This window comes from Amphibalanus amphitrite, unplaced genomic scaffold (assembly GCF_019059575.1).
Source record: "Amphibalanus amphitrite isolate SeventyFive unplaced genomic scaffold, NRLGWU_Aamphi_draft 000217F_arrow, whole genome shotgun sequence".
Classification (NCBI taxonomy): domain Eukaryota; kingdom Metazoa; phylum Arthropoda; class Thecostraca; order Balanomorpha; family Balanidae; genus Amphibalanus; species Amphibalanus amphitrite.
This window is the reverse complement of record NW_024881712.1, coordinates 127,153-133,152: the sequence shown is the minus strand read 5'-3', so window position 1 is coordinate 133,152 and position 6,000 is coordinate 127,153.

Below are 6,000 nucleotides of genomic sequence, written 5' to 3'. Positions count from 1 at the left end.
ACTTCTGACCCAAGCCTTGTACGAGCTTAATTTTACCGGCATCGTGTTCCTCTCGTCAAGACGCATCGAATGAACTATAACTTGACCTTGAAAGGTCAACTTGAAAATTTGACCTCAGGTCAAGGTCATGACCTGACCGGAAAGGGTCATGTTGCATATCAGTCGATCCGTATCGTCGAGCTGAACACATCTAAGGCGTTTTCATCGCTCTAGCATGCCTCTATCAAAAGTTATTTGCGAAAAACTGTTAGATACAATTCGTGACCTAAGATGACCTCAGGGCATAAACAAGGGTCACGGACACCATTTTCATGTTCAGTGTGTCTAAACCACTTGTAATTCAGTGTTTGGGAGTGTTTATAATGTCTTTCGTCCAAAAGAGGCGCATTTCAATTTTCTCCCATTGACTTATAACGGGGAGGTCGCAAAATTGACCTGACCTTAGGTCACCGATATCAAAATTCCGAGATATACATTTTATCTATATTACTATTTGTGGTGACGTAGTTTCTGTCTATTACGAAGGTCGCGACATGGTGCTACGTAGCGCGGGTTACAGGTCACACCGTTGCACCTACCGCGCTGAAGTTTGCGCAACTCATAGAACAAGGATGGACAACGTGCCTTTGATGGGTCTCAGCTCGATCGGATCGATAGCGAGCGCGTGGCGCGTGCCCAAAAAGTGCAAATTCGCGTCATAGACTTTACATGTATTAATCGGCTGGCAAAAACGGGCGAAAATGGCTAAATTTGCGCGACACGGGTCCGGTTTCCGTGCAATATCTCGGTAACCGTGCACCCGATCGTCACGGGGAAAACAGCATCGTGTAGAGAATCGAACGGGCTATCGAATGATGTGCGGTGCAGGGGTTGGCACGCGCCACGTGCACCCGTGAGGGCACTTTTGTTTGAAAAATTGACGTTTCGGACGGATTTTGGATTTTATTTTATTTTTACGTGACCGGCAGACTGAGAGAGTTAAAACAATGCCTTTTGGCAAGAGAAATGTATCACCTTTCATGGAAAAATTGTGAAAAGCTAAATGATCAAAAACAAGTTGGAACAAATTACTGGAGAAAATGACAATTGCCCATAATGTGCCACTAAATAATTACACTGGGTTTGCTGCTTAACCTGATAGGCTTGACAATTGAAAATGCTATCATTAGCAAGAGCATTCAGTTCTCTCCAAGATCCAATCATCACGTTTGCATGACAAGCAACAGTATTCTTAAAAATATAAATATTTCAAACCTCTGCAAAACGATTTTTAGCGAAAATTATCTACGCCTTTCATTGGTCATAAAACTACGCACCTGAATTATAAAACACATTTGACAGGTTCACTGAACTATTGACAGGTTCTGAAGTAGAAAGCATGCTTATCAGACACGGGCACCTCGATCCGATGGATTTTTTTCCAAACCAAAACGTTTAGCCATCAAAAAGCAATCGACCGAAATGGATAGATAACCCAACCGACACAAGAACAACCAAACACCCGCCGATCGTAAATACCCCCTTTTCGCGTTGCGGAGCACGCGGGTCACCCTAGTAGATACTGTTACTCTCATCAATCGCTGAAAGCTTCAAAGCGATCGGTCACTCGGTGTAGCTATGACAGACATTGAAACTTTTATGAGGTGAGGTCACTTCAAGTGACCTGGTGACCTGACCTTGAATAACCTTGGTCTGAAATTTTCACAACATGTGTAGAATTGATGTATGATAAGGTATACCAAAAACGGCGGTGCTCCGCGCCGCCGTTTTTGAGATATTCGCGAAAAACCACAAGGGGGGGGGTGTTCAAACACCCCCCCAGCAGGGCGCGGGTTAATTGGTCGTTAACTCGTTAACGGTGCAAAATACCACCCCAAAGAGGTACATTTTCGGAATCAGCGCATCGGGGAGACCCTGTATAACGATTTTAAGCCAAATCGAAAGACCCCGAAAATTTGCTGCTTAAATCGATATAGGTATTATGCTGCTGAAATGTTAACGTATCGTTAACTCATTAACGGTGCACAATACCACCCCAAATAGGTACTTTTTGAAAATCAGCGCATCGAGGAGGCCCTGTATACCGGTTTTCAGCCAAATCGAAAGACCCCACCGTTTCCCGTTAAAATGTTAATTTGTCGTTAACTCGTTAACGGTGCAAAATACCACCCGAAAGAGGTACATTTTCGGAATCAGCGCATCATGGGGACCCTGTACACCGATTTTAAGCCAAATCGAAAGACCCCGAACATTTGCTGCTGAAATCTAGATATGCTGCTGAAATGTTAACGGATCGTTACCTCGTTAACGGTGCAAAATACCACCCCAAAGAGACACATTTTCGAAATCAGCGCATCGAGGAGGCCCTATATACCGGTTTTCAGCCAAACGAAAGACCCCGCCGTTTCCCGTTAAAATGTTAATTGGCCGTTAACTCGTTAACGGTGCAAAATACCACCCCAAAGAGACGCATCGAGGAGGCCCTATATACCGCTTTTCAGCCAAATCGAAAGACCCCGCCTGTTGTGTATTTGCCTTGACCAAGCTGGCCGGCAGGACTTAAGCTATTGCAGTGTTTTAGAGGACGTGTCAGTTGTTGTTTTCCTTTTTCACGGGGCCTCTCTGTTGCCCATATATGGCTGGTGTTTGTCAAGGTTGTGTGTCCGACGTAGTGCGACTGACTGCGCAATACAAGCTCTAACCCAAGATAAAGTCTCAGCTATGAAGTAGCACGGACAAATCTCACGACACAACAAAATTGGCGACGACGAACGAGATCAAGAAATCAAAAAGTGAGATCAAGCTGAGATAAAATGAATAAGAGCTAAAAGGAGATTAAAGGAATGTCACATGTGCGCAACAATTGTCGCAAGGAAAGAAAAGCTGAATTTCGATGCAAATGAAGATATAAGGAGTTGTTAAAAAGGAAAGAAAGCGAAAAAGAAACCAGAAAAAGAAGTGAAAGTGGTTAAATTCCGTATTTGAACTCTCAAAAAGAAATTAAAATGGCTACGAGTCTGCCACCGCCACTGGGTATGCAAAAAGGTGAGGATTTTGGTAAATGGATCAAATCAGTTGAAATTTACATGGGTGCTCAAAACATTCAATCATCTGCTCAAAAAGTGAACATCGTGCTGCATCTTCTTGGCCCGGATGTACAAGAAATTGTTGATACGCTGCCTGATATAGCTGATGTAACTGACGCATACGTCAAACTGAGAGCACAATTGGAAAAGCATTTCAAGCCTCAAGTGAACACGGTGGTGGAGCGTCGTGTCTTCAACATGATGCAATATGAAGGAGGTAGGGTAGAGGAGTATGTAGCTAAACTGAAAACGCAAGCAAGGAAATGCAATTTTGAAGCTTCGGAAATGGACAATCTGATCAGGGACAAGCTCTTGGCAACGTGCCCATCCTCCGAGGTCAAGGAGTCAATGCTCAAAGAAAGAGTGCTGACCCTATCGCGTGCCATTATGATATGGTCAACTGATGCAACAGTGAATGAACAAGTAAGAAGAATGGGAAAAAGTGCAGAAGAAGAAGCAGTGAACAAGGTGAAGTGGCATAACAAAGAAAGAAATGAATCACTGAAGGAAAGAAGGAAACCATGGAATGTAAATGAAAGAAAGAGCCATGAAGATAAGAGGACATGGAAAAATGCAAATGGTCAAGGGAAGACATGGAAAAATGAAAACAATGAAGAAAACAGGAAGTGGAAGTTGGAGAAAACTGAAAGGAGACATTGCTTCAGGTGTGGGAAAACGAACCACCTGATCAAGTTCTGCAGGGTACCACCCCACGTCAGATGCCACAACTGTGGGAAACAAGGACATCTGAAAGCAGCGTGCAGAAATGGAAAAACGCTGAATGTGGAAAAAGAAGACCAAGATGATGAAGTTGAAGAAAATCTGTGTGTGTACCAAAGCACATCAAAAGGGAAGGAAGCCATCAAGGTGACCATGGCTGTCAACGAGAAGAACGTCACGTTCATTGTGGACACTGGCTGTCCGGTAACCATGATTCCAGAAGAGCAGGCTGAAGGCCTCAACTTGAAGAATACCAGATGTAAGCTCACATCGTACACAGGACATGAAATACCTGTCAGAGGAATGACAGAAGTGGATGTGCAGTACGAAGGTCAAATGAAGAAGAAGATGCCAGTATATGTAGTGGGAGGAAATGGTCCATGCCTCCTCGGAAGGAACTGGCTGCATGAAATCAAGCTGAACTGGTCAAGTCTGGTTGGTCAAGTGAAAGAAAAACCTGAACCACAAAAGAAGATGAAGAAGCTGAGTGAAGTGCTGAAGGAACATGAAGAACTCTTCAGTGATGAACTGGGAACAATGAGTGGTCAGGAAGCTGATCTGGAACTGAAGAAAGACACAGAGCCCGTCTTCAAACCAGCAAGGTCAGTACCTTACAGTCTGACTGATGCAGTGGAAAAAGAGTTGGAAAGATGGAAGACGCTGGGAGTAATCGAAGATCTCCGAGATGATGAACCAACGCCGAAGTGGGCAACACCACTGGTTGTGGTGCCCAAACCAGATGGAAGCGTACGCCTCTGTGGCGACTTCAAAGTGACGCTGAACCAGTACCTGAACGTACCGGTACATCCTCTGCCGAAGACCGAAGACTTGCTGGCAACCATCGGACCTGCGAAGTTCATATCTGTGGTGGATCTGTCGCAAGCCTATCTGCAAATGAAGTTGTCAAAAGAAAGTCAGGAACTGTGCTACCTGAACACGCCGTTCGGACTGAAACGGATGCTGAGGCTCCCCTATGGAGTCGCGTCAGCTCCAATGCTCTTTCAGAGAGCGATGGACCGAATCTTGAAGAAAGTACCAGGTGTCAAATGTCTGCTGGACGACATCCTTATCACAGGAAAAACTGAAGAAGAAGCCTTGAAGCGGCTGGATGAAGTGCTGCAGATCCTGAAAACAAACGGTCTGCGCCTCAAGAAGGAAAAGTGTCAGTTCATGGCGAAGGAAGTTCGCTATCTGGGAGTGCGATTGGGTGCAAACGGAATCCGACCTGATCCCGAGCGAGTGAAGCCGGTGCTGGAGGCAAACGCGCCAACAAATCAAAGAGAACTACGTGAGTTCTTGGGAGCTGTAACGTTTTACAGCAAGTTCCTGGAAAATCTGTCGAAGATGGCGAAACCACTAAATGAACTCCTGAAGAAGGACAAAGAATGGAAGTGGTCGAAGGATTGTGAAGAAAGTTTTACGAGAATCAAAGCCCGCCTGGCATCTGCTGAAGTGCTCCGACACTTTGACGTGAAGGAACAGGTGACTGTCATCACCGATGCCAGTCCACATGGTCTGGGGGCAGTCCTGGTGCAGGGTGTTCCCGAAAGACCTGTGCTGTACGTGTCGAGATCACTCAGTGAACATGAAAAGAAGTACTCACAAATCGAAAAAGAAGGACTCTGCATCGTTTGGGCATTCGATAGGCTGAAGCAGTTTCTGTACGGACGTCACTTCAAACTTGTGACCGATAACAAGCCACTGGCTCAGGTGATCGGTCCCAAAACGCCACTGCCAACGTTAGCAGCAAGCCGAATTCAGAGATGGACGATGAAAATGGCAGAGTACGACTTCACCGTGGAAGTCAGGAGGTCTGAACAAATACCGGTAGCAGACTGGCTATCGCGTCTACCAAAAGGAACCTCCGTGATGAATTCAAGTGCACCAGAAGATGAATGCACCGTGTGCCTGATTGGCCAGTTGAGTTCTCTCAACCCAGTCACTGCTGCAGCGATCCAGCGTGAGACGACAAGAGACCCGCTGCTCGCAAAAGTGGTCAACTTCGTAAACAAAGGATGGCCAGACAAAGTCGGAGAAGCTCTACATGCGTTCAAGGTCAGACAAACAGAGCTGACGGTGGAGCAAGGATGCCTAATGTGGGGCTGTCGAGTGGTAGTTCCACCGATTCTGAGGGAAAGAGTTCTTGAAGAACTACATGAAGGTCATCAAGGAATGGTCAGAATGAAGCAGCTGG